Consider the following 17,937-nt stretch of genomic DNA (forward strand, 5'->3'; position numbering starts at 1 on the left):
ATCAGGTAAGAGTAAATTACTAAGGAACAATGTTTTCCTTCTATTGGAGCAGGCTCATTAGAACATGCTCTAGTAAAATAACATTTACAAAAATCAAACAATAACCATTTTTCCATGATGAGTACTCGTGGTTCCAACCATTAATTAAGATTCCATGTGTAGTTTTATATATGACTGGAATATTCTGGAAAGTCTCATAAAATAAATTGTCTGCCTCTCTAAACAATAACAATAAAAAAGTGGGGGGCACCTAGTATGCATTGGGTATTTTCTTAACCATTTTCTCTTAGGTTGGAAACAGACTCTGAGACAGAAATTTTCAGGTTGACTAGAGTTTGTGGGAGTGAGAGAAGTAGGGTTGACAATGTGAGGCGCTGAATGACATGCAAATGCAACAGAAGCCTCAGTTGATCTCACAGGAAGTCCTGGAGCAGGAACGGCCCTTGAGAATTGTTCCAATTCCAGGCACAGACAAGACTTTGAATTTCCACATCATCCCGTCTCTGGGTACAGGCAGCCCTTTGGAAGTACATCCCCAGGCAAGAGACGCTCTTATACCAGGGGCAATGCCTGGGAAAAGGCAGAACTGTAGACCATGGGCAGCCAAGTGCTTCTGGGAGCTGGTAAAAAGAGCACCTTGCTTCTGAGAAGGCAGCAAATGACAGCATCCACTCTACGCATCTAATAGTCATGAGGTAGTTTTATTATGCCCATTTTATGGATGTAACAACTGACATTGAAAAGTTTAAGCAACTTATGTAAGCCATACAGCTAATAAGTAATAAGGCCAACATGGGAGCCCAGATGTCTGGCTCCAGAGGTTCTACCACTCTGCATTCCCTCTGAAAGGAAGAGAGAAATAAGAGAAGGAAAGACGGAGAAGGGGGAGGGAGGAGAGGATCCAAAGATTGCCCAAGACCTGGGCGTGCAATGCCCTGAAGTGACCAATGAAACACCCCAGTGAAGGGGTAGCTGAAGGACATTTTAAGAACACAGTCTAATGTTAATTGGCAGTTGTTGTATTGCTGTAATGGAAATGCCTCCTTTGTCCTCTCCTCCATATTTCCCACCTGTACTTAAATCTTCAGGGAAGTCTAGTCCCTTAAAGACAGCAGGGTTTTTTGAACGTGAAACTGAAGAAGGGGCTGGTTTTTACAACTAGGTCAATGAACACAGAATAGACTTTGCCTACTGGGATACAGAGATAATCTGAAATTGAACAAATTTAGAAAAAGCATAAGCCTGAGAACAGAAATAACCTTAAGAACATAAGCCCTCTGGACATTCATAGAAATTTTAGCGGAAAGGACTTACATTTCCATAGGGTTGTTCCCAGTAAAACTATCAACAGGAAAGTATCTCTTTAGCGCCTCCCCACACCCATTTCCATGCTAGGACACTGTGCCACCCCCCCCCTCCAATTTCCAATCACCTTGGCAGCTATTCTGTCTCAGCCCCAGTCTTGCTCAGCTAATGGTGTCCCTGATTAGATAACCCAAGGCAATTTTGTCAACTGAAAGCAGTTTATGATATGTACCTCATGAAGGAATCTGTAGTTTCAAAAGGGACTCAAAATGCAAAAACCTGCATGACCCAAAGGAATGGAGTCAAATGACATGCAATGTAGTTCAGATGATTTTCCTACACTACAATCCAGATATTGTAAATATAGATGAAGCTGGGGGGAAGTTGGGATTAGAGGCAGAGACCTACCTACCTACTCTGAGGTCAGCCCTAGGCATAATAACCCAGGAACACACCTATATATTGTATCAGTGAGGAAAGGGTCCTGGCAAAAAAAGAATTTCCCCCTAGATGGTTCAGAGGAAGAGACTTTAGTAAAAGAACTACTTAAAAGAAGGGTTAGCAAACAAAGCACTGCCCAATCTCAAGTTACAATAAAGCTAAGGAAACCAAGAGCATGTGGTATCTAAGACAAGAGATGTCAAGGGTTGTCAGCCTGAGCTGAGTGCTAGGTAGAGAGCAAAGTGCCTTACTGAAGGCCAAACAGCTAGTTGGTGGCAGAGTCAGGACCAGAAATCCGGTCTCTTCACCTCGGTTTTTCTACATTATCATTGTACGACTTGGCCCATCCCATCTGGTTTGGCCTGCCAGTGTACATGTTCTTTTTATTTTTCCCTGACTTCCTAGCAACTAATTCATCACTATGTAGATTTTCATACCTCATGGGTCCTGCAGGCCTACTTGCAAAAGAAGAAATTCAGATTAAAAACTTTCAACAAGCCAGAAAGAGAAAAAAATATATGTCCTCAATCTGATAAAAGGTATGTATGAAAAATCTGCAACATCATACGTGATGGTGAAAGTCTGAACACTGTCCCGTAAGATCGAAACAAAGTGTGTCTGCTTTCATCACTTCTGTTCAGCCATGTACTGGAAATCCTAGCCAGTGTACTACGAGGCGGTGGGGGGGGGGGAAGTAAAGAAAAGAATAAGGCATACAGATTGGGAAGGAAAAAATAACACTGATTTTATTTGCAGATGGCACGATTGTGTAAAATCCCAAGTAATCCTACCAACACCTACCAGAATTAATAAGTGAGTTTTGCAGTCATAATGTATAGGAACCATACACAAAAGTCAACTGTAGTTATACATATAAGCAACAATAAACTGAAAATTAAAAAATCTAAATACCCATTAACAACGACATTCCAAAACATAAACTATTAAGTGATGAATCTTATAAAACATGTATATGTCCTTACACTGACAAACTATAAAACATTACTGAGAGAAATTAAAGAAGTTGTAAATTAATAAAGATATCATATCTGTATATTGAAAGACGGAAGACTGTTAAGATGTCAAATCTTCCCAAAGTAATACATAGATTCAACACAATCCCTGTGAAAAGCCAGCTGACTTTAAAATTTATATAGAAATAAAAAAGAAATAAAATAGTCAAATAATCTTGAAAAAGAAGAAAAAGTTGGAAGACTTTCACTGCCCAGTTTCAAGACTAACTATCAAGACAAATAAATCAAGATCATGTAGTAGTAAAAAAAAACAAAAAAACAAAAAAACAAAAAAAAACAAAAAAGATCATGTAGTAGCGAAGAATTAATAAATAGATCAATGGAAAAGACCAGAGATTCCAGAAACAGACCCCCATGCTTGGCTTCAAAACAGGCACTGAAACAAATCAATGGAAACATGAAGTTAACAAATGATGCTGGGGGAAAACTGGTTATTCGTATTGTAAATAATCTTGACCCTTGTCACACACGGTATACAAATAAAGCTTCAATGGGGATCACAGATATAAACCTAGAAAGCTAAAACTACAAAGCTTCTAGAAGAAAACATAAAAAATTTACCTTTATGACTTCAGAGGAGACAATGACTTTTTGTTAGATAGAATTTAGAAAGTTCTATCCATAAAGAAAATGAAAGACTGAACTTCATCAGAATTAAAAACTTCTACTTACCAAAAAAAGGGGAAGATACTTCCACCCACTCTGCCATTCTCATTCCAGTGCCAGTCATGGAAATGGCAGAGTCAGAACCTCTGAAAAGCTGCTCCTTCATAAGAGCAATGAGAATACTGGCAAACATTGTCAAAGCCATACTTTACAGAACTCAGGAAATTACCAGTTAATTGGATGAGGTTGGCAGCAGCACTGGCCTTGGCTGGATAGGCTGGGCTCACTGTCTTAACTGGTGGTAGCTTCAGTAGATGTCACTGACCCGGAGCTCACCCCCAGAGCACCCTCAGCATGGACCACATAACCCAGATTGGGTCCTATCCTCCAGCAGATCCCGGATGGCAATAGCCTTATGCTGCAGTCTTCTAATGGAAGGACTGTTGTTTGTTTACCTCCAATTAACCCAAAATCGTGATACTAACAAGATTCTTCTTCTCCCACAAAAGAAAAAATTCAACTACCTGGGCCTAAGAGCCTGGGTGGGATCAATCTTCCAAAATTTTAGGGAACCAAGAACTTGAGGGAATCATAACGTGTGCACTATTTCTGCCTGGCAGTCCCCCACCGAGACGTCTCTTCACTATTTATTTCTAGTACTGGATGGTCAGGCGACTGAGTCCATTAGCTAACCATATGCCATAATGGGAGTTGAAATGTCTGCGGTACCTTCTTGCAGACACCGATGAGTTGTATGATTTTCTCTGTGAGTCCTCTTGCCTTATCTCTAGCAGCAGCTACAGAATAAGGGAAGCAAACTTTCTTTACTAACATTGTCCTCCAAATACAGCAACATTTTCCCTTCCCTCCTCTCTTCATATAGATTTACAGGAGTGAAGATAAAGGCTTTCATGGAGTCCTTTTCTGGTCTTAGCCCTCCCAGACAGCTCTCTGACCTTAACCACTGGTAGCTCTCTAAACACAGAATACTTAGTATGTTTATAGTATCCAGATTTGGACTTGGCTGTAATTCCAAGATAACAGGAAAAACTCTATTCCATAAGAGTTTTTAAGAAAGGGGGAAGGCAGTATATTTAGAAAAGAAAAAAAAATCAGTTTCAGAACCAGACTTTTAGGCATTCGGTATTTTTATTCAGTGCCTACTATATACTACATACACACAAAATCTCTCTCAATAGTAAACAGTATTTTACTGAGATTCCAGTGTTTTGTTCAGACACTGGATTCCTCTTTTTTGGAAATGTCTTCTGAACCTGCAGCCATTCTTTTGAACATTCTGGAGGCTGACCATTCTCATCCTTTGAGGATAGGTTTTATTTTATCCAAACAGCAATAGGCTATTTGAAACCAAGTTTGATAGATAAGATGGGTGGCTTAGCTCTACGATCAGTAAGGGAGAGATGGTGCATTTTATAAAACAGTTTCTCAAAGTAATTCCACAGAATAATAGACTTCCCGGGTTACCAAAGTAATCAAATCTAACCTCTTCACAACTCAGGAACTAGTTCTACCAAGAATCTTGAAAAATGGCCAGTCAGCTTCAGCTTGGAATTCCCAAGTAAGATGAAACTAGACAAATACCCTAAGCACAGGTGGGGATAAGGATTGATACTTACCCATTAATCTAATTGCCACATTTTCTAAATGTATAATCTTTTGTTACATTTCACTGGTACATACTGGACCATTGTTTCAGCTTCTACGTATCAAATTCCGATTTCTATCATCATGTGCATTAGCTCTGTGTCTCAGGGGAGAATAAGTTCAAATCGATAAGTTGATAAGCATTCATGTCTGATTCACCTAGGTCATGGATGAAAGTTATAACCACCCCCCAAAAAAAAAGAAAACGAAAGTTTCAACCAGGTGCACAACTGCATTTAGTTAATTGCATTAACTAAGTGAAGAATTCCTGCTCAAATAGAAACCTGCCTCCATCTTGGAATTAATAATATCCATGGGGGCCAATCTTGACCATAGGGAAACCGTGAAAAACTATCAGATGCATTGCTGAAATCTAGACACAGTTGTCTACAGAATTTCCCAAGTCTATCAGTACAGTAATCATATCCAATAAATGAAATGAGGTTAATTGTATAGATTTCTTTTAAGGAACTTATGCTAGCTCATTGTGATTTTCCTTACTACGTCTACATAAAACATCTATTTAAGGACTCAGTGGAATTTTATAGAGATTGCCACTAAACTTATTAAGCTGTAAGTTCACCTGCCCAGTTTTGACAATGGGAATATTTTCCTTTTACCAATCATCCAGGAACTCTACCATTTTCAATATTTCTCAGACATTATTGGTCCACGGCCCCATAATCGAATGTATAAGATCTCTTACTCTCTGTGATATAATGTATTTGAATGTGGAAAACTTCACTCTTCAAACAAAGTAGATTATTTTAAAACAGCTCTTTCTGATTTTGGAATCTTTCCTATTTTGTCAATATTTATTCCTCTCTCCCAGTTTTAAGAGAGTTCTCCTAAATGCAATGATTTGAAGCAATATTAGGCAAAAATTCACTATAAATCTAAAATATTAAAATTGTTTTCCTTAGAATTTAGGATTCTTGTAAGGGTCCAAAAATGTTAAAAACACCTAATACATATTTAGTTTAAAAATATATGTTTTAAACAATGCAGACTGTCTTAAGGCAATTTTCATCTTAAAAAATGTGAGTAACCATAATTGTTGCTTTTGAGGTTTTCTTGTATTGTTTTTGCACTAACTTTTAGACATTTACCTTAGGTAGGAAAAAATGACATATTCAGCAAAGAAGTGGACCCAGGGAAGTGGAAAGGGCAATAGAACCAAGGGGTGGGGAGAGGGAAAGACGGCATGGATTGGCAAAATTTCATGTTAGATCTTGGTTCATCAAATTGGACATGTAAAATAGGAGGCAGCCAGCATCCCACCACTACCACACAAACTAGTCCTGGACAAAATTCTTCTTCAGTGTTACCCTTTATTTCAATTCACCCTGTAGGGACCTAATGTGTGTGTCCCCCACCAAATTCATACGCTGAAGCCCTAACTCCCAATGTGATGGCATTTGGACTCAGCCCTAACTCCCAATGTGATGGCATTTGGACGTGGGGCCTTAGTGAGATAATCAGGTTTAGATGAGGTAAAGAGGATGGGGCTTCCATGACGGCATTAGTGTCCTTATAAAAAGAGGAAGAGACCCAAATCAATGAGCGCCTTCACCTTGCACAATCTCCAGAACTGTGAGAAATAAATTCCTGTTGTTTAAGCCACCTCATTGATGGTATCTTTTTTTTTTTTAATGCAGTCCAAGCTAAGATAGACTCTAACCATAGCAATAAAACACCTTACTGAAATTAAACGTCATCTATAAAATTACTCTTCTGCTTAGAAACAAAGTAACTCCTTATTCTTTCCAACATTAAATCTATATCCTTAACCTGCTCTCTGAGGTGCTTGTCCCACTGCATCCCCGCCTCCGTTCATGCAAGAGTCTATCTACCTCATTAACCCATAGATGTGGTCTTTCTCTAGCTCAAGTAAATTGCTCATTTCCGTGCCTTCACAAATGTTAATTCTTTCACCCAAGAATTAGTACTGGCCCTACCCTGACCTTCTAGCTGTTCATCTTGTTTTCCTCCTTCCTTATCAGAAAACAAAAATTAAAATAATCACCATAAAAACTACTAACCATGAGCCTTTTCTCTGATTTCCCATAATAGATTCACCCCTGCTCCCTTCCCTACCTCGTTTCTTAGTAGAAAGCAGAAAAGCTTACATCAGTGGTTTGGTTTTAAGATTCTGATGTCAATGGTGTGGGTAGGACCCAGGCCTTGACATTTGGAAAACCTCCCTGGGGAAGTGGAAGGTGAAGTCAGGGATGAAAGCCACTGTGAGATTGATCCTCCTTCGTCCAGCTGTGCAGCCATCAGTCAAGTTTGGGGCACATTCTCTTAATTAGGAGTCAATCACAGACCTACCAAATTTGAAGCTCTCAGGCCAAGGCATTAAATAGTCCTTGCCATTAAATGTTAGACTGAGAAACTCGGGCCAAAAGAGTGTCACTCTGATGAGAGAGAAGGCTGGAAGATTACAAGACACACTGCCCGCTTTCCCTCCCATTTTGAAAGGCCCTTCAAGTCCAGGAACACCATCCTTTCCGCAACATCCAAAGCATCACTTGAGTATTATATGGTGCCCTAGAAGGTTGTTATTAAAGTCCCTGCATCACTTAGGGTGGTACTGTGGTATATTCAGGACATGCCCACCAGGATAAGCCAGTGTGGGCACACGCAACAGTGCCCTGTCTCGTGGAGAAGCATGCAGGAGCATGCAAAGCTACGAGGAAACACGTGTTACTCAGCAATGTTTTGTGCTCCTTGAAGAATTACCATGATAAAATCCCCAACTTACTATACTAGTGGTTTGGCTAATCTTCAGGGAGCACAGAAAAAGGAGTGACCTGCCTATAAGAGGGGAAGGAGTAAAGAAGCCATCACCAAGGAGTAGAGAAGGCTTACCATTTGAGCTCAGCCTGAGAAGAATTTAACTAGATGAAGAAAAAGGTTCAAAACTTGCTATAAAGAAGGGAAAGCATAGCCAAGGCCCAGTGCTGTGACAGTGAATGTCTTGGGCTGGTACCAAGAGTCACCATGATGGCTCACATGTAGGGAGTATGATGGAAAGAAACAAAGCATGAAGCTGGATGTCTGAGGACAGAAAGATGAAGCTTTAAACGGCCTACTATGGAGGTCACAATGAGAATCACAAAAGCTTTTATATACGTGAGTCCATTACCATCTGGTCTCTGCCAAATCTTTCTTATTCACAACCTTACTAGACACACAATAGAACATTCACTATTCTAGTTCTCTGGGAATCATAAGACATTCTTACAACTGTCTCATAATTTTTTAGCCTCGTCAGACAATCTGAACATTCATGAAAAGATAGATTGTCAGACTAAAAACTGCAAGAAAGGCCATTAATTGACTGTTAAATTTCCCAAGAAAAGCCTGCAGACTATTCGAGCTTGTGATCAATCCCCACAGGTATCCCCAACTGCTATCACATTCAGTTGCTATAACAACCTGCCACTCACTCCTACTTTACACCAGTAACCCGAAAGCAGCTGGATCCAGAAGAGGTTAACTGAAACATAAAGCAAAATACGCCAGTGGAGGAAAACTCAGCAGGGAGGTAATCAAAAATGAAATCACTATTCCCTTAATGATCTTTAAAAGCAAATGATAATGTAGAGCCTTGAATACATATAGCATCTGTTGAAAGACTGAAAGGTACACCAAGAGTGAGCATTTTATCACTGACCAAGAAAGCATCTCTCCTTAGGTCCCAAATTTCATCTCCATCCCTTCCATGACTACAAAGAGCTCTGTGTACAAATTCCCGAAGGTCAAGGTAGAGGTAGGTGCCCCCTTAACCTTTCTCTCCTCAAATTTAAACATTTCTCAGCACCATTACTAACCTATTCCTTTGCCTCTCCCTCTGGGGGGGGGAAATGCAAAACTTTATCTACTGGATTAAGCAAAATTTCCCACTAATGTTGTTTTGAGTCCATTTCTACCTGCCTCTTGCCGAATGTTATATCAAACATCCTTTTGCTCACTGCTAACTTTCCTATCTCCTTCCAGACTGGCTCTTATCTTTTCTTACGGAACTTGTTCTAGTTCACTTGTACCATAAGGTCAGTTCACACTCCTGATCTTTCTTATTATAGAATACTTGGAGACAGAGACTGTGTCTTATTTGGGGCCACAAAGTGAACAGCAAATAGTAGGTGGCCAACATTTGTTAAGGTGATTGGAACTACATGAAGTGAAAATCACTTCAGCCCTGTACACAGAAAAATTCCAAAAGTGTTGCTTTCCTCCATTTGGTGGCTTAGAGCCTGTGGGAAGTGGGAGGCCTTATTATTTAATCCTGGGGAGAAATGGCTCCGATGTGTTTTTATTGGTTCTCAAGAAGGAAAAGGAAAAGAAAGACTAATTTTTTTTTCTTTCTGTAACTTAGGAGAAAGCAGAACTTGATTTAGAATGAGTCGTTGGCATTTTGGCTGCAGGGAACAGTTCTCAGGAAAATGAAAAAGTGAAATAAAAATCAAAGAATAGAAAAGCACATTTTAAGTGACATCATCATTTTCTAAGATGCTTTGGAGCTTCTGCAAGGTTTAAAGATATTTTTATTTGCTCATTTATACTCTAGTGTAGGTACCAGTCAGTAACAGTTGTGTGTGTGTGTGTGTACACACGCATATAAAAATATCTCCTAATTTTTATTTTAATCCTTTATGTAGACATTTGGAAGTGGTAAGTGAAATTCCCATGAAAATTAATGAAAAGAGGAATATTCTGTAGGGTGGGAATGAGGCACAAAGGAGGGAAAGATGCAATTCTCACAAGGGAGCATGATGACCAAGGGGTTCACACTTGACCTTCTCAGGAAGACTGCTCACGTGATCTGCTGCCTGATGGCCATTCCTGGTTGAAGAATAGCTCAACACATACTTATCACCCTGTTTCCATATACACTACCTCAGATGGCTCACACATCTTCGCATCCATGCTGCAAATTACCCAATCCTCCTGGTGGAAGGAGACACTGTGAGCCTTGTTCGTTCCCATCTGAAGACGAGTGCTCCTTGGAGGCTGCCGTCTCAGGATGGGCTCAGAATGCAGTCCGCCTCGAACGAGGAGCCGTGACTCACCCACGTGGGCCCGCCCCCTCAAAGCATCTCCAGTGAATTAAAACCAGAACCAATTGGACCAGCAGGATGGGTCCTCACCTTGTGGGGATAACCGCAGTGAGCAACTAAGCATCTGCTTTCTGTCAGACAATATATGAGCTTTGTTTTTTAAAGCAAACACGAGGCAGCATTATTATAGAGCAGCTTTATAGATAAGTAGATGAAGCCCGGGGAGCTTATGTAACTCATCCAAAATAGCAAGTTAATAAAGAATGGAGCGGGGATCGGAACCCAAAGGGTGGCCCCTTGGGGAAGAGATGTCCACCCTGACAGGAACTGCAGTGGGAGTCTTGGCAGGCAAGGCTGAGAAAGGAATGAAGGCCAGTGACGAAGAGCGTTATAACTAAAAATGGAAGGGGGAACGCAAAGTGTTCTCTCTCACTCAGGACCAATCTGTGGGTCTTAAGGGCACTCTGTGCAGGTGGCTCCAGCCACCACGGCTCAGCGACAGTGTTGCAGCCTCAGAGGAACATGAGACTCGCTGACGGCGGCAGCAGCCTGACGGGTATGGAGGGCAACCCAGGATGCCCCGCGAAGACTGCAGCAAACATGGGCAAGGGCACAGTTCTCCCAGCCCTGAGAGAGGCAAGAGAAGAAAGCCCCCTCTGGGAAGCAAAAGTGACTCCAGAGAGCCCAGAGCTGGACTACGCCATGCCATCTGATATTCACAAAAACTGTCCTGTTGGAGGGACTTGTGGCAAATGGGATCGCAATGAAAACGGACCAGATTTTTCAACAGGATGGATTTCTGTATGAAACACACAAGGGGCATGGTCTTCCACTCTGTCAGTATGTTGGTCAGCGGAAGGTTTCTGGTCTTGGCACAGGATACTCTGATGTCTTGGACAACTAGATGTTCTGCATCCATTTGCTATCCTATTTCTGCCTTTAAGACACACCCTTGAAATTTAAACGGGGCCTAAAACCTGAATCCACACAAAATGTGTCCTCAAAGGTACCTAACTATTGCTTAGAGCCCACATGGGATTCTCGGTAATGAAACCCTGTCAAGGGGAAAGGTGTATGCTGTCAGATCCCCGATGGACCTACAGCCACCCTGGGTGACGTGGGGACATAGCTGATTCTCCCATCAGGGACCTTCTCTTCAGCAGAGGTCTCTCAGCAGCCTCGTGGGCCAAGAGTGTTACACTTGTCTCAACTTTTTCAGGACTCTCTCTTAAAACCAGGCGATTTTCTCAGTGGGCCCTGCTGTAGTTGATCAACAGATCACAGAGTTTGAGCATATGTCTCCATTTTTCCCTTGAACACAAATCTGTCATTTTCTAAGCCAAATTCAACAAGGTTTTCCAGGGCAGCCATGCCCCTCCATAGGCCCCCACGCAGAACGGTTCTGTAGAAAGAGTGGGTAAATGAGGCATTCAATAGGACTCATTTGAGGCTGGTTGGGAAGTCATTACCTCTTAGCACAAGGTCCCCAGTACACTGACAGTATAATATTAATATATTTATTTTCACTTTATATTTATATCTGTATTATACCTTCAATTGTTTGAGGTACTGGTTTCCTACAGATAGGAAAGGAATGAGGAGAAAAAGTATTCTCCAACTGGCATCTGCCTTTAATTTGTCAGTCCTTTTACTGAAGACGTACTTTTAATGTTGTCAGATATCCATATAATGCTAATAGTGGACTTTATTATTCTAACCATAAAATTGTCCAATGCCAAGGTCGCCTAGAACCCAGGCAAGTTCTGAGAAAAAAGCTACCAGTCTGGTCCTAAAGCATTTTTGTGGCTGCACAGGTAAGTGAGAGCTGGTGAAGTCTGCCCCTTCCCAGAAGACCACAATTACTTACAGAATAAGAATATCAAGAAGTCCAGAATGGCTAAGTCGATCTAATATTCTGGTCCTGAGTGACATTATTCTTCTCACTTATGCTGTGCATTCATTTTCCAGAAGTATCTCACATGCCAGGTGAACAGAGGAAATCATCAAAGCTATACTATCAGTTGTAACATCTACCACAAGACGCTGAGCTCTCCCACTTTTTAAGGAACTAATATTATCTTCGGAGTGGAAACGTAATCTAAAATTCATCAATCTTAAGATTTTTCACACTTAAAAGAACCCCGAGTCCTTAGAGTAATTTGTAAAGTGGAATGTTTGGAAAAATTATTAGATATTTACAGTTTCTATGATGGTATTTTTATATCCATGTTTACATTCAATTCTTAATCCTGCATGTCTATATTAATCACTAATGTTAATTAATTACACTCACGTTATTACAAACATTTCATATTTAAATTTTTTCTTATAATTTGCCTATCCTACATTTAATAAAAATCACATGTGCTGTCCCTTCCCAACACACAATTTCAAGTTTATTACATTCATATTTAATTTTGCCTTGAGATTTATAATTATGGTTTAATTTCTTATTATTTCAAAGGTTTTAACATAGAAAAGTGGTTATAAACTAGTATCATGCTTACTTTACTCCCATTTGCTTCGTGATTTTTTAAACCTATTATTATTTTTAATTGTTAATACATACAGGTTAAAAAAAAAATCGGCCAGTACAAAAATAGTAAGTTTCTTTACTACAATTAACCTCCAATCTTTTTACAATTTTATGTAAAATATTTACATAAGAAGATTTTATGGATCTTTCCAGAACTACATTACGCATTTACAAGCATATATAGGTGTGTGTGCAAATAGATATTTGTAACATAAGTCACAGCATATTATTCATTATTCTTGGCAATCTTTATCAGTACATAAAGCCTCGCATCCTATGTTTTAACTGCTGTATCACGTTTCCTTGTTTGGACAACTGTAATTTAGTAATTAATTTACTAGTTGCACAAATTCGGGGTACCCCCCACATTGTCTTCAATGTGAACACCCCTGGGGCTGTGCAAGTTCCTGTACTAATTGCTTCTAATTCATTACAGGGCAAGCAGTCCTGCAGTGAACAGCCTTATAAATAAGGCCCTGTGCACATGTACTGGTAACTAGTCTGTCCGTAGAATAAAATCCTAAAAGTGAACTGAGTGATTAATTGGTCTCTCTAAATGACACCATCTACACCTCCCTCTTCCTCACCCGTTCACTGAGTCTTGTTGATGCTACTTCAGATCTATACTACCTCTCCATCGCTGTTACCACCAGGTCACCATGACCCCTTTCTGGGAGTATTTCTAGGCCTTCCCAACAGGTCTCCCTGCCTGCCATCTGCTTTCCCTCCAGCCCATCTCTACAGGGCCTCCGGGGACTGTTTAAAAATATAAACCTGTGATCAAAGACCTAAATATAAGACCTGGAACAATAAATTGCACAGAAGAAAGCACAGGTATTAAACTTACAGACCTGGGGTTCAGAGAGGGTTTTATGAATTTGACCTTAAAGGCAAAGGAAGTGTATGCAATAAACATTCCTGTATAAAACCACTCAGTGTTTCCCTTTGCCTAAGGTGAGTTCAAACTCATCAGCACAGCCTTTCAGGCCTCCGCAATCCAGCCCTTGCTTAATAATGAGGCTCATTTCTTACCCTCTCACGTGACCAGTCTGTGCTCTGGCCATACTGAGCCTCTGTCGTGTCCTTGGTAGAGCTGGTCATGACCTAGCCCTTGACACATATGACTCCATTTGCCCAGATCACTGACTCAAAGCGTCCATGTAGCCAGCTACTCCTCCATTCTCAGTCCTCAGCTCGGACGTGGTTACAAGCACAGCCTCTAGAACTAGACTGCCTGGGTCTGCCTCTACTTTTACTAGCTGTACATCCTGAGATAAGTTAATCTACTTCTCTGTGCCTTATGTTCCCCATCTGTAAAATGGGACATTAGTATAACCTCATAGATTTGTTGTGAGGATTACATAGTTAGTGCACCTAAGACATGAAGCATAGCAGATGGTTAGTAGTAAGTACCCAGTACATGTTAGGTATGATTACTCTTATGTGCCCTCCTTAGAGATGCCTTCATAACCCCCTCCATCAAAGTTAGGTCCCTTTGCTAGTAACCCTGCCATAATGAATAGGTCTAAAGAGTAGATGCTGATGTCCTGAGGATTAACTCACTAATGTGACTACATTCCTTCATTTAATCATTCATTTCCTCGGTACATGTCTTTTCGTGAAAACTGCTCCAGGCACCAAGCTAGACACCTGTCAGCACTGGGCAGACTCACCGCCTTTCCCATGGCTGGCAAAAGAAGTCACACAAATCAAACCTGACCTCCCTGGTTATTGATTTTGCTCTTCAGCCAGCTAATATTTATGAAGCTAACAGTTATGCCTCATGGTCAGGCAGTCTTCTGGATGAGAAACAGAACAGAAAAGCCCGACCAAGCCCTTGGCTGAGAGTGCTTACTGCAGGTGGGAGAGTCAGACAACAAACAAACACACTTCTAATGCAGAGTTATGTCAGGACAGCAGTGGTGGCAAACAAGCACAAGAGAGTTGTCAGGTGTTAGCAAAGTCCTCTCAGAGGAGGTGACATTTAAGCAGATCCTTACAGGAAGTGAGAAAGAACCAAATTCTATTTGATGGAAGAAAGTTCCAGACAGAGGTAATCCCAAGTGCAAAGTCCATTAGATTGTTGTCTTGTTCGGGGAAGAGCAAGGAAGTGGGTGAGGCTGGACCTCGGGAGTGAGGGAGAGGAGATGAGACTGGAGCGGCGCATGTGAGGCCAGAACATGCAGGGCTCTCTATGATGAGGAGTTCAGACTTTATAAGTGTGAAAAGAAACCACTAGAGGTTTTTGAGCCAGAAAGTGATATGCACAGAATTAGGTTTTAAAGGGTCACATTAGCTGGTGCTAATGTATCTGAATGTATATGGAAGGGGAAGGGTGTAATCAGAGAAACCATTTAGGAGGCTACTGCAGTAGTAAAAAAAATGGCGGCTGGGATTAGAATAGCAGCAGTGCCGGTGGTAAGAAGTGGTGAGATTCAAGATAAATCTTGGAATGAGATCCATTTGCTAATGGACTGAAGGTGAATTATGAGTAAAAAACAGAAGCCAAGGATGACTCAAGGTTTCAGGACAAATTATGGTGTTTACTAAGAAGGGGACACTGAGGGAGGACCAAGTACTGGAGATGTGGCAATCAGACATTTGGTTTTGTACAAGAGAAGTCTAAGATGCCTATAAGACATCTAAACAAAGATGTCAAGTAGGTAGCCTGGAGTTTAGGAGAAAGGTAAGTACTGGAGTTCTCAGCATATAAATGCTGTTTGAAGTCATTGGGTTAGATCAAGTCCCAATGGGAGCAGCTGGGAACAGAGAGGAAAAGTCATGCTAATACTGGTCATGCTAATACTGTAACCTGAGGCTCTTTGACCATTGTAAATTGTAAAGCTAAGACTGTTCTAGGAAAATGAGGAAGAGAAGAGAAGAGAAGAGAAGAGAAGAGAAGAGAAGAGAAGAGAAGAGAAGAGAAGAGAAGAGAAGAGAAGAGAAGAGAAGAGAAGAGAAAAGGAAAGAAAAAAGGAGGGAGGGAAGGAGGGAGGGAAAAGGGAAGGGGAAGTGGGAAAAGAAAGGAAAGGAAGGGAAGGGAAGGGAAGGGAAGGGAAGGGAAGGGAAGGGAAGGGAAGGGAAGGGAAGGGAAAGGAAAGGAAAGGAAAGGAAAGGAAAGGAAAGGAAAGGAAAGGAAAGGAAAGGAAAGGAAAGGAAAGGAAAGGAAAGGAAAGGAAAGGAAAGGAAAAGAAAAAGCAGACAGTGGTGGAGGAGGAAAATCAGAGTGGAAAAAGGAATAACTTTTTACAGAGGTAAAAAAAGGGGTGAGAGATGAGAAGGCATGAAAAGGACCCCCGAAGACACTTATCACAGGTATTCTAGTACCATCCTCCTCTCTATTCTTTAATAGCACTCCTTCCCTGAGCCTGTGGTTTGTCGCCCATGCATACCAAATGGTGTGCATGTGTGTGCATACTCGCATTAGGCAGCCAAGAAAAGAGCTGGTCAAAAGATATTCAACCTAGAGAAGAGAGAAATCAGTGGCACCATTGGTCTTCCTGGGGTTTTTTTTTTTGTTTAAAAAGTCTACAGCTCAAGAAATTTGAAATATATTCCATTGGGCAGAGATACAAATGGGGGCCCTATTTACAAATGGTCAAAATAACTAAATTTTCCCTAGTCCAATATCTTTCTCCAACTCATTAAATTTTTAGGTCTATCCTCCCTCTGGTTTTCCTTATCATATCACTATGTCCCTGAGGTGACCTGAAAACATCACAGGACAACATTAAAATCTTGGAGCTTGCTTTGAAACTTCCCCTTAGCTTGAAAAAGAGACTCTAACACAGGTATCTCTATTTCAAATAACTTCAAAATGGTTGCATAATTGAAAAAAACATTTGTGATATTTTTCTCATTATAAAACAAATAGATTTAATTAACCTTAGAGAACTAAAAGTGGTGGTAACTAATTTATTTTCTCTTCCTAAGCTTTTGTTTCCTGACTTCTGAAAACAGCCTCTATTTCCCTTGCAAACATAAATTTCCATGTATATCAAATCAAAAGTGAACAAAATGGAAAGTTTTCAATTTCTCTTTGAGTCTAACTCTCTTATTCTCCCTAAGTCTACTGACAGATTTCTATTGGGTGTCTTTCCTTTGTTTGGGGGTATTATCAAGTATATCACATCTTATTCTTATGACTATCACATAGTGCCTACAATTAGTTATTACATTTGTGGATTTGAATACTCAAATCCACATCAAAGGTCAGATATCATAACATGCACTACCTATGGTCCAAGAGATCCTTTTAAGCCCCAATTCATATTTCCCATGGCCTGCTTTATGACTCACCTTGAAGATCTCTCTTACCTACTCTGCCCCAAATTGAACCTTTGGTCCTTCCCCATTTTAGTTAATGGTCCTTTGACCCTCTCCTTGAGGAATCCATCTCCCTCAACCTTCAAAACCAATTATCACTAAATCCAGTCAATTCTACCCCTATAATATGTCTCGAAGCTCTCCATTCACTGTTATCTCCTCTGTTCCCACACCAGTCCAACTAACCTCACTGAGATTACTGCAAAAACCTCCTAACTGGTCTCTCCTCTCCTTACTTTCCGCTTCCAATCCAAGTCCAATCTCAAAACATTTGTCTCATAGATAGCATTCTGAGAAATAAAATCAAGTAAGATAATCCCCTGGTTACAAAATACAATGCTATCAGACCGAAATCATTAATTAAAACATGATGGTACTGAGTTATGATATTAGTTGCTGAAAAGATCCAAGAGTTCCGAAAATCCAAGAGAAATGCAGATTCTAATTTAAGAATTCACATGTGATACAGTCATGAGCTTTCTTCTTCTAATGGAAGGATCAAGGATTCACAGATGAGGCCGAATCATCAACAACCCTTACTTCATGAAGTCAGCTAAGAACAAGTGAGAATTTCCAAAACTTTGTCTCTTATAAAGCATCTTTTAGGGTCAAGAATTCTTGCCATATTACGATTGACCTCTACTACCGATCATACATATTTATGAAAGGTGTTGATGGCATGTTACTTCCTTTGTTTTAATGTCCTCAAACAAAGTCTTACCTTAAGCATACTGGTAAAGTTTTTTCGACTTCCCCTGGTAGTTTATTCCTCATTTCTTAATGACCTTGCTACTTTGTTACTACCGGTCTGACATAAACTCTGATAAAACTTTTCCTGTAAGTTTCTATTTATCAAACATCTATTTATGGATTGTGTTAGTTAAGGGTTCTATTGTCAACAAGACGCACAAAAGAAAACAAAATGTTATCTCATGAAGAGATGTTTCGTTCCCACCGCTAC

At 40.4% G+C, this 17,937-nt stretch overlaps 1 protein-coding gene across 13 annotated transcripts in view; it reads right to left on the minus strand.

Annotated features, from left to right (window-relative positions):
* The window catches only part of DGKI (diacylglycerol kinase iota), a 377,107-nt gene that overhangs the window by 262,783 nt on the left and 96,387 nt on the right, over window positions 1-17,937 (minus strand). Inside the window, exon 1 of one of the 13 annotated variants that reach the window (XM_081038698.1) lies at window positions 4,116-4,179. The exons of the other annotated variants lie outside the window; for them this stretch is intronic. The gene's annotated coding sequence lies outside the window, so the exon portion shown is untranslated. Of the gene's footprint in view, window positions 1-4,115; window positions 4,180-17,937 lie in introns of those variants that run through there. 13 annotated transcript variants of the gene reach the window in all.

This window comes from Rhinolophus hipposideros, assembly GCF_964194185.1.
Source record: "Rhinolophus hipposideros genome assembly, chromosome: 25".
Lineage (NCBI taxonomy): Eukaryota > Metazoa > Chordata > Mammalia > Chiroptera > Rhinolophidae > Rhinolophus > Rhinolophus hipposideros.